This window comes from Podarcis pityusensis, assembly GCF_964106645.2.
Source record: "Podarcis pityusensis genome assembly, chromosome: 8".
In the NCBI taxonomy this organism is placed as follows: Eukaryota; Metazoa; Chordata; class Lepidosauria; order Squamata; family Lacertidae; genus Podarcis; species Podarcis pityusensis.
In genome coordinates, this window is record NC_138033.1 from 8,907,452 (window position 1) to 8,926,024 (window position 18,573).

At 49.3% G+C, this 18,573-nt stretch overlaps 1 protein-coding gene and 1 long non-coding RNA gene across 4 annotated transcripts in view; one reads left to right on the top strand and one right to left on the bottom strand.

The window, feature by feature from the left end:
* B3GNT8 (UDP-GlcNAc:betaGal beta-1,3-N-acetylglucosaminyltransferase 8) overlaps positions 1-18,573 on the top strand; it is a 113,372-nt gene that overhangs the window by 79,902 nt on the left and 14,897 nt on the right. Inside the window, exon 1 of one of the 3 annotated variants that reach the window (XM_081019045.1) lies at positions 16,014-16,160. The exons of 1 other annotated variant lie outside the window; for it this stretch is intronic. The gene's annotated coding sequence lies outside the window, so the exon portion shown is untranslated. Of the gene's footprint in view, positions 1-16,013; positions 16,161-18,573 lie in introns of those variants that run through there. One more of the 3 variants, XM_081019046.1, reaches the window with a different exon arrangement.
* Positions 261-15,923, bottom strand: LOC308484586. Its single transcript, XR_013990014.1, has 2 exons — positions 15,803-15,923; positions 261-2,166 (listed from the first exon to the last, which is right to left on the bottom strand). It is a non-coding gene; the product is annotated as an uncharacterized lncRNA (long non-coding RNA).

Below are 18,573 nucleotides of genomic sequence, written 5' to 3' on the forward strand. Positions count from 1 at the left end.
TGGCCGTGTAACCTCTGCTTAAAAACCTCCAAGGAAGGAAAGTCCACAACTTTCCCGAGGGAGTCTGTTCCACCGTCAAACAGCTCTTACTGTCAGAAGGTTCTTCCTGATGTTTAGCTGGAATTTCCTTTCTTGCATCTTGGATCCATTGGTTTGAGTCCTAGCCTCTGGAGCAGGAGAAAACCAGCTTGCTCCATCTTCCGTGGGACAGCCCCAACTTGCTTTCATGCACACGGGACCAAAATATGTCACGATCTTAGTAATAATAATAAATTTTATTTATACACTGCCCTCCCCAGCCAAGACTGGGCTCAGGAAGCCTAACACCAGGTAAAAACAATTGATTAAAATACAACATAAAAACAAGATTTAGTACAACATTAAAATGCAGCCTCATTTCAGGAGGAACTCAAATCAAAAACATTTCAGGGATGAAAACGTCAAATCTTCACCAAGGCCAACTATCCAGACTGGTCCTACATGGGCCAGAAAAAAGCCAGGGAAGTCCCCAAATAGGAGTTCCATCACAGAAGGAGAAAGAAAAAAGGAAAAAGGGATCAAGTTGATTCCAAGCCAAAGGCCAGGTGGAACAATTCTGTCTTACAGGCCCTGCAGAAAGAAATCAGATCCTGCAGGGCCCTGGTCTCATGAGACAGAGCATTCCACCAGGCCCGGGGCCAGTGTTGAAAAGGCCCTGCCTCTGGTTGAGGCTAATCTGACTTCCTTAGGGCCCGGGACCTTTAGGGTGTTGCTATTTATGGACCTTGAGGTCCTCCATGGGGCATACTGGGAGAGGCAGTCCTGTAGGTACGAGGGTCCTAGGCTGTGAAGGGCTTTAAAGGTCAAAACCAGCACCTTAAATATGACCCTGTACTCCATATTGCAGCTTTAGGGGTGCTCTGCAGAGTTTAAGAGATGTGATTTGGTAAAAGGGCATTCTTTGAGCACCGGTGCGAGGGCTGTTGCGCTGGCATAAGGTTGAGAGTAACAGAGGCGTGATATGAAATGTGTTGCAACAGCTGGACCAGTGGAAGCTTGCTGGGGCAAGAGGTTGCACAGAGCGGGCAGGATCAGACCTACAGCAGAAGAGTGCCGAGAGCCATCGCGACTTCCCATGACTTCTCTTGCACAACTGGCACACTGCTAAGTGATTTCAAATCAGCACAGCATTGAATTCCTTCCATAATTTTTGGCTTCACCGGCTGCCAAGTGCTTTTTCCTCATCTGCCTGCTATGTAAGCAATGGCACTCATCCCCTGAACATCAGCAGGAGAGAGAGTGTTTGGCTTGTTGTTTTAAAGTTATAAAACAGCAGAATTAGGTGGGAAGGAGATAGCAGAGTCAACAAGTGCCCAACGACCTGTAAAATTTGATGAGTGGATGTCTACCCTTGTGGGTAGAATGGATGGTTTGGTCTAGAACTTTTCTCCCTGACATGCTAGATATTTTTTGCTTTCAGGGAGTGTTTCCCCTTCATTTCCCCCCATAGAAGATTACAGTGGTACCTCCGGTTGCAAACGGGATCCGTTCCGGAGGTCCAGCCGCATCCCGAGGAATTTGCAACTGGAGGACCGCTTCTGCGCATGCGCGCACTGCGAAACCCGGAAAAATACTTCTGGTTTGCTGCGTTCACATCCTGAAGTTTACGTATCCAGAGGGATATGTAAGCGGAGGTACGACTGTATTTTAAAATGTCGATCTCCCACCTGCAGCACTCTTAATAGGATCACCATGGGTCCTACTTTGTAGAGTAAAGGTAAAGGGACCCCTGACCATTAGGTCCAGTCGTGACCGACTCTGGGGTTGCGGCGCTCATCTCGCTTTAATGGCCGAGGGAGCTGGCCTACAGCTTCCGGGTCATATGACCAGCATGACTAAGCCGCTTCTGGTGAACCAGAGCAGCGCACGGAAACGCCATTTACCTTCCCGCCAGAGTGGTACCTATTTATCTACTTGCACTTTGAGGGGCTTTCGAACTGCTAGGTTGGCAGGAGCAGGGACCGAGCAACGGGAGCTCACCCCCGTCGCGGGGATTCGAACCGCCGACCTTCCGATTGGCAAGTCCTAGGCTCTGTGGTTTAACCCACAGCGCCACCTGCGTCCCACTTTGTAGAGTACAGTCCTCTGTTTGAAGGTGTCCTCTGTTTGAAGGGCCGTCTGGTTCATCTGAAAGACATTTCAAGTTAAACAAGAGAGAGATTGATGTGTGTATGGCTTCAAGTTCCCCATCTACGCTGAGCCCCTTGGGTTGTAGATTGAAGGTCAGAGCCTTCCCCACTACGGCATCGCACTTGTATTTTAAGTTGTAGCCATCATTTCGAAATATGCATCTATCAGATAAATTGGCGTATGCAAAACGTATGCAAATCAGTGTCCTCTCTTATTCTGGCCGGGCATTTCTGCAGGGGTTTTTTGGGAATGGAGTCACCGCCGTGTTGCAGTCCTCCGCCCTTTCGTTCGGCTACCTGCGTAGGCAAGGCCTGAGACGTCTTCCTGATAGGAATCAGTCCCTTGGGTGAGCCATGGGGGACCAGCCCTGGTGACTGAACACATGGGAAAAGAGGATGGCAGTTGCCTGTTGCCAGGAGGCCGTTCCGCGCTTGCGTAAGGATTCCACAAACGAGTGGAATTGCATTGTATTTTGCAATATCGGGCAATGACTGCTGATACTGCTTGAGAAATCTGGAGGTGAGGCTGCTGCCATCGCTCATCGCATCCCAGCGGAAGCCTTGGCTCACCTCCTCTGACGCTTGCCCAAGTGGAAGAAGAAACCCAATCTCAGAGCCGATCACACAGATCGGTGCCAGAATTCTCCCACCCACAGCCTCCACAAGTCTATGCCAGCATTCTGCAACCTGGAGATGTTTTAGAGTACAAGAAAAGGCTGTCATTGGCAGCAGCTTCTCTGGATATTTTAAGCAGTTTTAATAGCACAGGAGATTAACGAATATATGATGCTCTCTTCTGCTGTGTCATGCTGTGTTATGTACTGAGTTGAATAGGATCCAAACTGTAGCAGTCTGATTGGTCCTAGAACAATAGGATCCAAAAGGCAGCAGTCTGATTGGTCCTAGAACAATAGGATTCAGAATGCAGCAGTCTGATTGGTCCTAGAACAATGCAGCAGTATGATTGGTTGGCAGGAACCACCCAATCCTGCTCCAGATAGAAGTGAATCCACAACCTGATTGGCTTACAGTAGAATTCCAGAATTAGCCAATCATGGGCAGCCCATTGTGTAAATAATGTATATAAAGCAGATACTGTGAGGGGACATTCATTCATTCCTCCTCACCACTATGAGCTGAATAAAGAGCATGAAATCACTTTGCGACTCTGAGTATATTTCACTGGCGACGAAGGTGGGATCCCGCTGAGCTGACTGCCACACACAGCACCGCAGCACCGCCAACTGCCGCACCGCTGCCTCGCACCGTGTATCCAGGCTTCAGCTCCGGGGCACAAGGAACTCAGAATGGCAGCCAACAGCAGCTTCTCGCCATTCAACCCAGCATCTGGAGACTGGGAAGCGTACGCCTCCCGTTTCACCTTCCTCCTAGAAGCCAAAGGGGTCACCGACGAAGAAGACGCCAAGAAGAGGGCGATATTCTTCAGCGTCTGCGGAGAGGAGACGTTTGAAATCGCCCGGGCTCTCCTTGCGCCTGAAGACGTCGCTACTGTTCCATACAAAACAATAATGGAACAGCTGAAGGGGCACTTTTCGCCGCAGCCCTCAGTGGTGGCTCGTCGAAATGCCTTCTACGCAAAGCGGCAAGCCCCTGGGGAAACCATAACTGGGTTTGTGACCTCTCTCCGCCAAGCCGCCCGGTTCTGCAACTTCTCAGAGCTGGAGAACATGCTTCGTGACCGCCTCGTCGGTGGCCTGAAGGATGAGAAGCTGCAACGACGCCTCTACGCTAAGAAGGACCTAACGTTCCAGGTCGCTCTGGAGGAGGCCCTGGCAACAGAAGCTGCCGAGAGGTCGACCCAAGAGGCACGGCCGAGCCTGCCATCCCAACCGAGGGTCCACCATGAAGACCTCACCGACGACTCAGGATCCGACAGGGAGGAGGTACACCGAGTACAGCAGCGCACTCAAGCAGCGCACAGACCACAGCTGCCTCGACGAGAAGGAGGGAACTGCGCAAGCTGCGGGGAGAGTCACGAGAGGAGGACCTGCCGTTTCCGCAACGCAGAGTGCAGGCAGTGCAGAAAATCGGGACACATCGCCCGGGTGTGTCGGGCTCGGCCCACCCGACACCAGGCATCAGATGACCAATCCAAGAGCCCCAGGTCCCGGGGCCCAACGCACCAAGGCAACTCGACGGAGCTCACGGACTTCCAGGTATACCAGTTGCCCCACCCCAACGTAGAGAAAATTTATGTAGAGGTACAGATAGAGGGGGCCCCATGCCGCATGGAGCTTGACACGGGTTCAACTCTATCCATAATCTCGGCAAGGACCTTAAGGAAACTGTGTCCCACTGGGGGTCCCAAACTCAGGCCGGCCCCATTCACCCTCCGGGACTTCCAGAAACGTAAGGTCCCCACAATGGGGGTGGGGACCTTCAGGGTGCAATACCGAGGGCGGACGCGGCAACTGGACTTGCTTGTGGTCAAGGGCCCCTACATTAGCTTACTGGGATTGGCATGGTTTGGACCACTGGGGCTAGCTGTCACCGGGGTGAACCACACTAGCTTACAAGTGGACGTGGACGCCATATGCAAGGAATTTCCAGGGGTTTTCGATGGGAAATTGGGACAGTATACGGGCCCCCCCATTGCGCTACAGCTTGACCCCGCAGTACGACCGGTCAGGCTCAAGGCCCGCCGGGTCCCGTTCGCCTTGAAACCCCGTATAGACGAGGAATTGGACCGACTCGTAGAGCAAGGAGTGCTGGAGCCGGTGCCTAATGCTCCCTGGGAAACCCCAATCGTCACACCCGTCAAGCCTAATGGTTCGGTCCGCATCTGCGCAGACTACAAATGTACCATAAACAAGGCCCTCACGGCCCACGCATACCCAGTGCCAGTGGTCAGCCATGTCCTTGCCACCCTGGCTGGGTCGAAAATTTTTGGCAAGCTGGACTTGGCCCAAGCATATCAACAGCTGCCAGTAGATGAGGCCACAGCAGAGGCACAGACGATTGTGACGCACAGAGGAGCGTTCAGGGTAAAGCGGCTGCAATTCGGTGTCAGCGTGGCACCAGGCATATTCCAGAATATAATGGACTCTCTCCTTAAAGGGATTCCTGGCGTCACCCCCTTCTTCGATGATGTGTTGATTGCCGGCCCCACACCAGAGGAGTTTGAGGACCGCCTCCGCACCGTTCTGCACCGTTTCCAGACGGCGGGTCTCAAGGTGAAGCGGGAAAAATGTCTACTAGGAGTGCCTCAGGTGGACTTTCTGGGATTTATGGTGGACGCAGAAGGGGTCCACCCGACTGGGGACAAGGTACGGGCCATTTGTGATGCCCCAGCGCCCAAGAGCAAGACTGAACTTCAGGCCTTCTTGGGGCTATTGAACTTTTACCATTCCTTCCTTCCCCACAAGGCGGCGGTAGCGGAGCCCCTACACAGACTCCTGGACAAGCGGGCCCCTTGGGTGTGGGGCCAGCGCCAGGAGGCCGCATTCCAGGCAGTCAAGGACTTGCTTGTCTCAAACTCGGTCTTGGCACACTTCGACGAGAGGCTGCCGGTGGTGCTAGCATGCGACGCCTCACCCTATGGCATTGGAGCTGTCCTGGGGCACCAACTCCCGGATGGAAGAGAGGTACCGGTGGCGTACTTTTCCCAGACACTCAACACAACCGAGCGGAACTACTCGCAAATCGACAAGGAGGGTCTGGCAATCGTAAAGGGAGTAAAAAAATTCCATGATTTCTTGTACGGGCGGCCCTTCACCGTGGTGACTGACCACAAGCCGTTGCTTGGCTTGTTTGCCCCCGAAAAGCAGACCCCCCAAGTGCTGTCTCCTCGCGTCCTCAGGTGGTCAATTTTCCTTGCCAGCTACCAGTATGCACTGATTCACCGACCTGGGAAGGCGATGGGCCATGCGGACGCCCTCAGCAGGCTACCACTACCGGAAACAGGCCCTGACCCAGCACCTGCACAAGAGGTTATGAGCCTGGAGCTGCTTCCCGACCGCCCCATTCAGGCACAAGAAGTTGCACACCATTCCAAGAAAGATAGGGTCATCTCCCGGGTCCTGGACTGGGTGTGGAGGGGATGGCCCAGCAGCAGCCCCGGGCCAGAATTCGCCGGCTACACAACCCGCAAACATGAACTGTCGGCCCACAAGGGGTGCCTGTTATGGGGAAGCAGAGTCGTTGTTCCCCAGCCCCTCTGCAAAAGGGTCCTCACAGCCCTACACGAGACACATCCAGGGGTAGTAAGAATGAAGGCCCTTGCCAGGAGTTATGTGTGGTGGCCGGGGATCGATGGAGAGATAGAGGCCTGGGTCAAACACTGCCAGGCCTGCCAAGAATCCCGCCCAGACCCCCCAAGGGCCCCAGTCCAGTCCTGGGAGTCCGCCCGAGCACCATGGTCACGCCTGCATGTGGATTTCGCTGGCCCCTTTCAGGGGAAAACATTCTTCATAGTGGTGGACTCCTACACCAAATGGCTGGAAGTCGCACTGGTACCGTCCACTTCCACGTCCGCAGCCATCCGGGTACTACGCAGGCTGTTTGCAACCCACGGGCTCCCTGACACTCTCGTCTCAGACAACGGGACTGCATTTACGTCAGGAGAATTCCAAACCTTCACAACGCAGAACGCCATCCGCCACATCCATTCGGCGCCGTTCCACCCTGCCACCAATGGCCAAGCAGAACGCATGGTGCGGACCACCAAGGACACCCTTCGCCGCATGACGCAAGGGGACTGGGAGTACCGCCTTGCCACATTCCTTCTAGCACAGCACAGCACCCCCAGCTCAACGACTGGCCGGAGCCCCGCTGAACTACTAATGGGTCGGCGCCTTGCAATCAGATTGGACCGCCTTCACCCCGATAGAGCTCAGGATGAGGTAGTGGTGGGGGAAGGCAGGAACCCCCGGACCTTCGAGGCCCAGGACCCAGTGTACGCAAAGAATTTTGGGGCAGGCCCAGCATGGGTACCCGCCACAATCACCAGGGTCACTGGCCCCGTGTCGTACGAGGTGCTAACGGATGGGGGGCAATGCTGGCGCCGCCACTGCGACCAGATACGGCGACGATTCCCGGGAGAAAACCAGGAGGAGGACAGGTCAGAGGAGTCCCAAGGGAACAGCGGGGCAGTGAGGCCCATAGAGCAGGAGGGGCCAGCAGGAGAGGCAGAATCAGTAAATACAGAGAGGACCCGTGAGGCCGAAAGGACACCGGAACCAGAACCACGACTGAGCGAGCCGGTTGCACCAGACCAAACAGCCGCATCACAGCCAGCATCCTTGGAACACGAGCCAGAACCCGGAGCCCGGACCAGGGAACACCCCAGGCCACAACGCACACGTAGGCCGCCGGCATACCTTGAGGACTATGAATGCGACCTCCCGGGCAGGACTGGAACTTAGAGGGGAGGGGTGTTATGTACTGAGTTGAATAGGATCCAAACTGTAGCAGTCTGATTGGTCCTAGAACAATAGGATCCAAAAGGCAGCAGTCTGATTGGTCCTAGAACAATAGGATTCAGAATGCAGCAGTCTGATTGGTCCTAGAACAATGCAGCAGTATGATTGGTTGGCAGGAACCACCCAATCCTGCTCCAGATAGAAGTGAATCCACAACCTGATTGGCTTACAGTAGAATTCCAGAATTAGCCAATCATGGGCAGCCCATTGTGTAAATAATGTATATAAAGCAGATACTGTGAGGGGACATTCATTCATTCCTCCTCACCACTATGAGCTGAATAAAGAGCATGAAATCACTTTGCGACTCTGAGTATATTTCAATAACGTTGGTCCATCAAGTCAAGGGCTTATCTGCTGTGACTGGCAGGGGTGTTTGGAGTCTCAGGCAGATGTTTTTCCTCTGATATTTGGGGTCCTTTTAGCAGGGTATACACAGCATGCAGGCTACCACAAAGCTATGATACAAATAACAAATATTTCCTACTTCCATCACTTCCCCTGGTTCCCATGGTTCATGTCGGCTATCAATTTCAGGTATCATGATGGACACGCTGGGCAAGCTGACTCTACTATCCAAGATTTTATTAAGCATTAAGACAGATATTCCAAAATGTAGTGTAAAGGTAGAGGGATCCCTGACCGACGTACAGCTTCCGGGTTGTGTGGCCAGGGAGCCGACGTACAGCTTCCGGGTCGTGTGGCCAGCATGACTAAGCCGCTTCTGGCGAACCAGAGCAGCGCACGGAAACGCCGTTTACCTTCCCACTGGAGCGGTACCTATTTATCTACTTGCACTTTGACATGCTTTTGAACTGCTAGGTTGGCAGGAGCAGGGACCGAGCAACAGGAGCTCACCCTGTCGCAGGGATTCGAACTGCCAACCTTCCGATCGGCAAGTCCTAGGCTCTGTGGTTTAACCTACAGTGCCACCCGTGTCCCTAAAATGTAGTGTAGTCTAGTGTAAAAGCAGATGGCATTTTTACCTTCTGCACAGTAAACCACAGATAAGATAAACGGTGGTTTAATCACAGAATCATGGCAGGGGGTTGGGCTAGATGACCCTTGCCTTCGCTTCCAACTCTGCAATTCTCTGATTCTATGACAAATCTCTCTCTCTCTCTCCCTAAACCCTCTTGATACCCACCCCAGGCTCTTCTGTAATGCACAGCGGTCAGCTCAATTAAGCAACCCAGGTGAGCAAACGGAAGCCGTGTTTCACCTAACACATAATTAACCTGTTGCCAACTCCAAACAGATAAAGGTCACACACGCACGCACAACACCTCTTGTTTTCTTTTCGGCTGAAACTGCTTCAGTAATGCAGTGTGACCAAAATAATAATAATAATAATGCCAGCTAAGTTTGCCTCCTGTTTGCAACTGAGAAGAAAAAGTTGCTGTGTTTTTTTTGCACACAGGAAAATGCTGAATTCCTAAAATAAAGGTGCCAATTTTGAAGGTATTTTTAAAAAAGCGGGGTGGGTGAGAGAGCCAACCCTGGCAAAGGAAGACTGAGAATTTTCCTCATCTGTCTTTGCCTTATAGGGTTGTTGAAAAGCCTCTTTAAAAACGCCGGTACTGGACCTAGGTAACAAGGGCTCCTGTCACACTTGTTTAGATAACTTTGATTTTACAAATCTTGTTCTTCAGCTGTTTGGGAGGAAGAGGGACAACAGCCAGAAATAACCTTCAAACTCTTGCAATGCACATGCCAACAGACTGAACTTGTTTTGCACAAACAGTCCTCTTTGCCTGGGGTCTTTCCCACATCCTTCACGGTAACCTCCAGCTCTAACCATTAGCACGCTCTTCTTCCACCATCCCCCTCTCTGGAAATTTCCACGCAGTGTCCTTCTAAAGCAGGGGTCAGCAAACTTTTTCAGTAGAGGGCCGCTCCACCGTCCCTCAGACCATGTGGTGGGCCGGACTATATTATGAAGAAAAAAAAAATGAACGAATTCCTATGCCCCACAAAGAACCCAGAGATGCATTTTAAATAAAAGGACACATTCTACTCATGTAAAAACACACTGATTCCCAGAACATCCGTGGCCTGGATTGAGAAGGCGATTGGGCCGCATCCGGCCCACGGGCCTTAAGTTGCCTACCCCTGTTCTAAGGGGTGATGAACTTACACAGCGGCTGAGTCTCAGGATCAGCCCAAACCCTTGAACGGATTTGTTACTAGAGCACGACTGTTTGTTTGTTCCAATAAGGTATTGCTGTCAATTATTTGTCATTCCATCTAATAGCAAGCTCAGGTGACTGAGTGCTGGTCCATTCCGCTGCAGTTCGGTTCATGAAACGAAATTGCATTCTTCATTTTGCCGTATGCTGTGTTGAAATTGTTTGCATGTAAATGTGCTATTGTTCCACACCGTTTATTTAAACACAAAGGAAATACAATGCAAAGGACGCGAGGGGACATCATCAATTGCATATTGTTTGTGGACGGAACAATTGCATTTGCCGGCTCGATTTACGATCTGGTGATGAGATGAATAAGCGAACATCGGGCATTTCTGCTAACGCTTCCGTCAGAATTCTGCAGCATCCCTAGTGGTTGCTGCATATGCAGGGAAAACTCTCTAGAACATTCTAGGAATTTTAAGAGATATTTTATCAGGTAGCCCCGAACAAGAAGGATCCTGCCGTTTTGTTTAAAGAGGCCCACCTGGTTTTCCATCGCAGTCTTCCTGCCCCATGAACCAAGCAATGATGGAGGAGACAGGTTCAATGATCTTAAAGTTTGATTAGGTGGCCATTGTAACTAATGGAATAATAGGCGTCTGTTCTAGGCTTAGTGGAACCTTGACCTGGAGAAATATCAGGGTGGGGATGTACTGCAACATTTTATTGCAGGCTGTACAGTGGTACCTCGGGTTACATACGCTTCAGGTTACAGACTCCACTAACCCAGAAATAGTACCTCGGGTTAAGAACTTTGCTTCAAGATGAGAACAGAAATCGTGTTCTGGCAGCAGGAGGCCCCATTAGTTAAAGTGGTGCTTCAGGTTAAGAACAGTTTCAGGTTAAGAACGGACCTCCAGAATGAATTAAGTACTTAACCCGAGGTACCACTGTACTTGTAAAATACCTACTGCTGTGCTCAGTGCTATTTTTATAGAAAAAGAGGTGCTGGAACGTACCATGAAAGCCTCCCTTGTTCTCTTATAATGGCAATGGCACCCACCTGAGAGGTGCCAGAACCGAGTTCCGGTGAGTTCCCGCTGGGAAGAAAAAAAGCTCTGGTTTTGCTAGATATTGAGCAGAGTTTTAAATTTTGTTGTTGTTGTTTAGTCGTTTAGTCGTGTCCGACTCTTCGTGACCCCATGGACCAGAGCACACCAGGCACTCCTGTCTTCCACTGCCTCCCGCAGTTTGGTCAAACTCATGCTGGTAGCTTCGAGAACACTGTCCAACCATCTCGTCTTCTGTCATTCCCTTCTCCTTGTGCCCTCCATCTTTCCCAACATCAGGGTTTTTTCCAGGGAGTCTTCTCTTCTCATGAGGTGGCCAAAGTATTGGAGCCTCAGCTTCAGGATCTGTCCTTCCAGTGAGCACTCAGGGCAGATTTCCTTCAGAATGGAGAGGTTTGATCTTCTTGCAGTCCATGGGACTCTCAAGAGTCTCCTCCAGCACCATAATTCAAAAGCATCAATTCTTCGGCGATCAGCCTTCTTTATGGTCCAGCTCTCACTTCCATACATCACTACTGGGAAAACCATGGCTTTAACTATACGGACCTTTGTTGGCAAGTTATTTAAAAGAGTTTTAAATAGCTACTTCTAAAGCTTTGCAAAAGTTGGTTCTCCTTTCTCGCATGTCAGAAATTTGGGGTATCTGTGGACGACGGGAGGAGTGCGTGCAAAACGAAGCGGGCTTGCAACTTTTCTCGAAAGTTTTTTTAAAATTTTATTTGAAAGTGTCAAGGGTAATTACAACTGCCGTGTGAGCAAAACAAGTCGGAACGGGGGTTATATAAAAGAAGAGCCCCTGGTTATGAATCGGAGGTCAAACCTCCATAAAATCAGTAGCTGAGCTGAAGGCGATGTAAACAGACTTGTTGGATTAGGAGGTCCTTCCAAAAATATTATAAATTTCTCGGGGAGATTTGTGGAGGAAGAATCTTAACTGGTTTTGCACATTCTGGAGCGACCCCGTCATAAGGGGGTCATAAACCAAAGACCTTTGTAGCTAAGCACCTAGCTCAGCCATCGGCTATTGGAATTTGCGTACAAAGGACACCTAGGTATAAACACGACCAAGCGGATTAAATTGCCAAACTGAAATGTGCAATTTAAAGATCAAAGAGAGGATAGTTGTGGCCTTTCCTTTTTCCCCAATGCCACTCTCTAGCAATTTTGTGGACTCTGCTGTCACCGGCTTATCTTGATCAGCAGGGAGAAAACTCAGATTGCAACCAGCTGAACACCCCAAACGAGGCAATAATTATGGGGCTGAGTAACTGTTTATGCAAATCTCTGTTTCGGCATCAACCCCCTCCGTGTTTCACGGTCTTGCTTTCGGTCAGGTGCTTGAGAAATTCCATATTTTCGAATTGTCGGCTAAACATAAGCTGTGTGGACAGCATACATTTAAAGCACACACAGCCGCCCCCCAATCATTCTGGGAACTGTAGTTTGTTAAGGGTGCTGGGAATTTAGATCTGTGATGGGGAAACTACAGATTCCCAGTATTCTTGGGCGGCGGGGGGAGAATGTGCTTTAAATGTATGGCGTACATAGAATTTGGCATGGGAGGGCGCTCTATAGCGGTGCTGGGAGACCTGTTTCTTTTGGGATAGCTCATTTGGTAGAGCAGGAGGCTCTTAATCTGAAGGTTGTGGGTTCGAGTCTCACACACCTGCATTGCAAGGAGTTGGACTGGATGACTTGCATGGTCCCTTCGAACTCTACGTTCGGGTAGAACTCGTTCTACCCGGACACTGAGGTCCAGCACCGAGGGCCTTCTGGTGGTTCCCTCACTGCGAGAAGCCAAGTTACAGGGAACCAGGCAGAGGGCCTTCTCGGTAGTGGCGCCCTCCCTGTGGAACGCCCTCCCACCAGATGTCAAAGAGAACAACAACTACCAGACTTTTAGAAGACATCTGAAGGCAGCCCTGTTTAGGGAAGCTTTTAATGTTTGATGTATCATAGTATTTTAATATTCTTTTGGAAGCCGCCCAGAGTGGCTGGGGAAACCCAGGCAGATGGGCGGGGTATAAATAATAAATTATTATTATTATTATTATTATTATTATTATTATACGTGATTCTAAGAGCAGAGACCCTTGGGAACTTTGCTCTTTCTCTTTCTCGTTCTCTCCTATTTTTTTTATCCCTCTTTCTACTCTGACACCTACCCTTTGAACTCTTCCATCCCACCAGAGACTATTAGCAGGGAGAGAGAGTGTACACTTGCCAGAGGTCCAAGCCAATGACTTCCAAAGTGCTTTTCCAATGAGGCTGAGGGCCTCAGATAACTGCAGCTTGTCAGAGTAATCCCCCTTCTCTTTAACACTTAGTCGTGGCCTCAGAATGGTTTTTTTCTGCCATATCTCCAACCCCATCCCTTCTGCCATACAAGACACACCGCCCACTCCTTGCTTCAGACGGCCTCGCAAATATTTATCTCGCTGCCCAGGCTTCGCCCCACCCTTTATTTCCCCAAATTATCACCAATTTCCCTTTTTTTATAAAGCAGTTTTACGAAACACTTTTTAACGTCGTGTTTTTGCACACGGCTTAGAGGTGGCTTTTTTTCTTAAAAAAAAGTTGTGCTTTACAACTGTTTTCGAATAAATACGTTATTTGTTTCCAAAAAATTATACCCTGCTTGATTGGGGTTTTTTTATATTTAAAAACACCCCCCCCCAAAAAAACCCCCCAAAATCTCAAAATGGTTTATATGCCTACTGTGTCTCTCTTGGGGGAACTTCCTTCCATGGTATAACATTTTATTATTATTATTTATTAAATTTGTATAACTCCCTATACCCATAGATCTCAGGGTGGTTCACAACAATATAAACACCACAAAATGCATAATAATAATCAGAACAGAAACAAACCAGTAACAAAACCTTCCACAACACATTTAAAAGGGCATTGGGTGTCAATCAACCCAAGGCCTGACTGAAGAGAAATGTTTTCGCCTGGAGCCTAAAGACATGTAATGAAGACACCAGGCGGGACTCCCTTGGGGAGAGCATCCCACAAGAGGGGAGCCACCACAGCCTCTGGACCTCTCATGGAGGTGGCACATGAAGAAAGGCCTCAGGTGATGATTGTCGGGTCCGGGACAGTTTATATGGGGAGAGGCGGTCCTTGAGGTATTGTGATCCTGCGCTGTTTAAGGCTCTATAGGTCAAAACCTATATGGAGGCAGTGAGAGATTTTACTTTCTTGGGCTCCATGATCACTGCAGATGGTGACAGCAGTCACGAAATTAAAAGATGCCTGCTTCTTGGGAGAAAAGCAATGACAAACCTAGACAGCATCTTAAAAAGCAGAGACATCACCTTGCCAACAAAGGTCCGTATAGTTAAAGCTATGGTTTTCCCAGTAGTGATGTATGGAAGTGAGAGCTGGACCATAAAGAAGGCTGATCACCGAAGAATTGATGCTTTTGAATTATGGTGCTGGAGGAGACTCTTGAGAGTCCCATGGACTGCAAGAAGATCAAACCTCTCCATTCTTCAGGAAATCAGCCCTGAGTGCTCACTGGAAGGACAGATCCTGAAGCTGAGACTCCAATACTTTGGCCACCTCATGAGAAGAGAAGACTCCCTGGAAAAGACCCTGATTTTGGGCAAGATGGAGGGCACAAGGAGAAGGGGACGGCAGAGGACGAGATGGTTGGACAGTGTTCTCGAAGCTACCAGCATGAGTTTGACCAAACTGCGGGAGGCAGTGGAAGACAGGAGTGCCTGGCGTGCTCTGCTCCATGGGGTCACAAAGAGTCGGACACAACTAAACAACAACAACAAGGTCAAAACCAGCACTTTGAATTGGGGCTGGAAACTGGCAGCCAGAGCAGTCGGGCCAAGATCGGTGTCATATGCCCGAAACCGTCTTGCCTCGTTGAGCAACCTGGCTGCCAAATCCTGCGCCGGCTGGAGTTTCCGAACCGTCTTCAGAGACCACACGTAAAAGCATTCCTACAGAACTTGATCTCCTTGACCCGGAGGGCCCACACCTCTGGAAAGCCCCTCAGGCACTCAGAAATCTCCCCACGCTTCTTCTGCACCTCCAAGCCCGAAATCCTGAGAATTGCTACCGCAGAGAGGCGATGTGGTGCTACACCAGTTGAACTCTCAGCCAGTTATGCAACCGTTTCAAGGCGTGCTAGGTGGCCGAGAGAGGAGGGAATACCTGCCCTGTGTGTTTTCCGAAACTGGTTGTGGATGCCCCAGGCCACATCCTGATGTGTGTTTTCTGAAAGTCCCTTAGTTGCCTAAGATGCCTGGTCTTATCTCCTGACTTCATTCCTCAGGTGGGCCCACCCAGTGCTTTCCCCTAATAATAATAATGATGATGATAATAATAATAATAATAATAATAATAATAATAATAATAATAATTTTTTATTTATATCCCGCCCTCCCCAGGCAAAGCCGGGCTAAATGTTTTGGGGTACAGTGGTACTTCGGGTTAAGAACTTAACTCGTTCCGGAGGTCCATTCTTAACCTGAAACTGTTCTTAACCTGAAGCACCACTTTAGCTAATGGGGCCTCCTGCTGCCGCCGCGCAGCCGGAGCACAATTTCTGTTCTCATCCTGAAGCAAAGTTCTTAACCTGAAGCACTATTTCTGGGTTAGGGGTACCTCGGGTTACATACGCTTCAGGTTACATACGCTTCAGGTTATAGATTCCGCTAAGTACTTAACCCGAGGTACCACTGTACTCTCATTTTCCCTACTCATATTGAAATACTGCCCTTCAATGAGACCAAACTTAAGATTCACAAAATGTTTAGGGGTATGCGTACCCCTTCGTACCCCCTGGAAAAATGCGCTGGGTCCAGCTGCCTCGACCTTTCCCTCCAAATTTGCTTTTCTGAGCTGCCAAGCGAGTCCTTAAGCAAATGATTCCCTCCCACAGCCCTGCCGGCAGCATGAATATTTGATGGGAGATGAAATATTAAGACACTTTAAAAAAACAACAACCAGAAAATGAAATGCCCCACCCTTTTGCCTTCCTTCCAGTGGTTTTCTGCTCTGGGAAGAAGCACCTGCCTGCCTTGTTTTTTTGCTCTCTGCTTCACCTTTCTTTCCTCTCCCCAAGAGAGGCGGCTTGTGTCTGTGAATGGTTTTGGCTTTGCAGAAATAAAAAAAAAAAAAAAAGTGGGAGGTTTCGCTTCTGCTTCGGGTGTCAGGATGTGTGTCTCTAGTGTATGTGTGCGATGAGAGAGACACCCATAACGCCTGGAGCAATAGCAGAGGAGGGAGAGAGCGGAGGAAGAGAGAGATGAAGACAGTCTAACTTCAAGCAGAGAAGAGGAGAGAAGGACAATAGGAGCCTCCCCATTCTCACAAGGCCTTCAGGTGAGACCTGGGTCTGTTCTGGGCAATGGTGCCTCTTCTGTGAAATCCTGCATGTGCGTTTACCTGGGAGCAAGCTGAACACAGTGGGACTGGCTCCCAAGCAAGCACGCCAGGCATTTTTGCAGAGCAGTCCTGTGTCTACTTGCTAGGTAGCAAGTACCATCCAGCAGAGAAATGTTCGGTTTTTTCTCCTGAGCAAAGACGCTCAGCATCACACGGTGTGAGCCTGGGGGGCAGGACTGTAGCATGGCTGAAATTGGGTGCACTCTTCCCACCTTGGATCAAATCTATGCTTCCAGGTGCCATAAGAAAGCTGCAGAGATAGCGGAGGATAGTGTGCACCCCGGAAAAGATCTCTTTCAGCTTTTGCCTTCTGGAAGGAGGTACAGGGTTATAAAGACCAGGACTAGCCGCCTGAGAAACAGTTTCTATCCAAATGCGATTTTGGTTTTAAATGCAGTGTAAGGAGTCTCTATGGGAGTATATTGTATTTAAAAATGGGGTATCAGAGTTTTTAGGAGGTTAACCAGGTTAGCTGGGATAGCAGGCTTGTTGGTTTCTGAATGTCTGATGTTGATTTTTTCCAATTTCGTTGTTCTGTATGGGACAATGACAATAAAGATTATCGTATCATATCGTATCAAAACAACTTTTATATGAGAGGACACAGCTGAAGGAAAGGCAGAGCTTTTGAGAGTTGTTCTTTTTTGGGGGGGTTGTTGTTACCAATGTGCTTTGTTTGGGGGAGGGGGGCTGGAGGGGGGAGAGTTTGCTCGGTGTGTTGCTTTTACTTCCTGGTGCCTTTTACGACAGGTGGAAATAAACGATGGGGCAATAGGAGATCTCTAGGATAAAATGCATTAGCTAAAAAAATCTGCAAGTGCTGTAATTCAGCCCACGGCTCCGGCGTTTGTCTTCCTCATGCGATTTACGATATTGAATTATTGAGTTGAAAAAGCAGGATTAGAGGTGGAAAGTGGGTTGGCTTTTTTTTTTTAAAAAAAGTGTGAAATTAAATTGCAGTCGCGACGGATGGGAAAACAAGAGGAAAGCAGAAAAAGGGACAAAAATAGAGAAAGATACATCCTTGCCAGGGGTTGGACTAGATGACCGTGCGGGTGCCTTCCAATGCTGCTATTTCTGTGAATCTGCGATCGCATGCCTAGAGACTCCCCACAAACGTGGGAAGATTCAGGTGACCTGTGAACCTCTGAGGGTTTTTTTTTAATATTGTGGGTGCGCATAAGTTAAACCATGGAGGAGTTTTCCTTAGCAGGAGGGAAATGGTATAAAGTTGTGAAGTTTTCCTCCGCAGCTTGAGTGCGTTGCCCACAACTTTTGTGCCCTGAGAGAGGTGGCTTGTGGGAGAAGACCGGGATAGTTATGGGTTACCTTTTGTTGGTTCAGCATCTTCTCTCAAAGATGCAACGCTGCACTGGGGATGTTAGGTACCCCTGAAGCTCCATGTTACGCATTTGCCGGTGTGGGCTGCACGAACCCCAAACCCCTCACATCATCCCCCCAACATTACCAAGGGCAGAGGGCTATGAACCCCATGGCCTAAGGTGGTATTATTTTCAAAATAAACGGCAGCCAAGCAACACGTGTTTGTTTTGAGGCCTGTAAATCCTCTCAGAAGCCTTGCGTGCCTCTTATTTCTCTTCTCCTCTTGCTTTTCTTATGATCTGTAATTCTTGCTTTCTTTCTCTTAACTCTATCCATATTTATGCTTTGCTTTTCGAAGTTCCCTATCTCCCTTCTGTGTGTGGAAAAAAGGGTTATGATATAATTACGATACTAGAGGACTTTGCTTTTCCTTATTCTTTTTCTACCTCTTCAGTTTCTTCTTCTGCTTATTCTCACTTCTTTCCAAATGATCTTCTTTAGATTGGTTTGGTTTTATTGTATTTTAGGTTGAAAAGTCTCAGTAAACATTATTCTAAAGAGAGAGAGAGAGAGAGAGAGAGAGAGAGACTCCTTGCGTGCCTCTCGCTGGCATCATGCGGAGGTTTGGAATTCCCACACACGGCTGGGCATGTGTCTTATCATGCCCTGTGCCAGATAAACCTGCCATGTGCGGAAAAGCATTGCTGGGAATTTTATGGAAAACTCTTCCTGGAACAGTGATATGTAGGGTACTTGCAAAAGGTGCATAGCAATCAATGCATTCCGTACCCTGTCCTACCCTTGCTGGGCCAGACAGGTCCAGACATTGTGTTTAGCATTATGTGCATCATGCTTGAACCTGGCCACTGAAGTATCCCGCTCCCTAAGCAGAAGAACCGCTTTCAGAAACTGTGTCTTTCCATTTCATTCCAGCCTGCCAGGACAGAAGCGATGCCTCCTTTTTAAATCTGTTGTTGACCAGAGGTCCAGAGCCTCTGGCATCTTCTGATTTGCCCCTGCAAGTTGC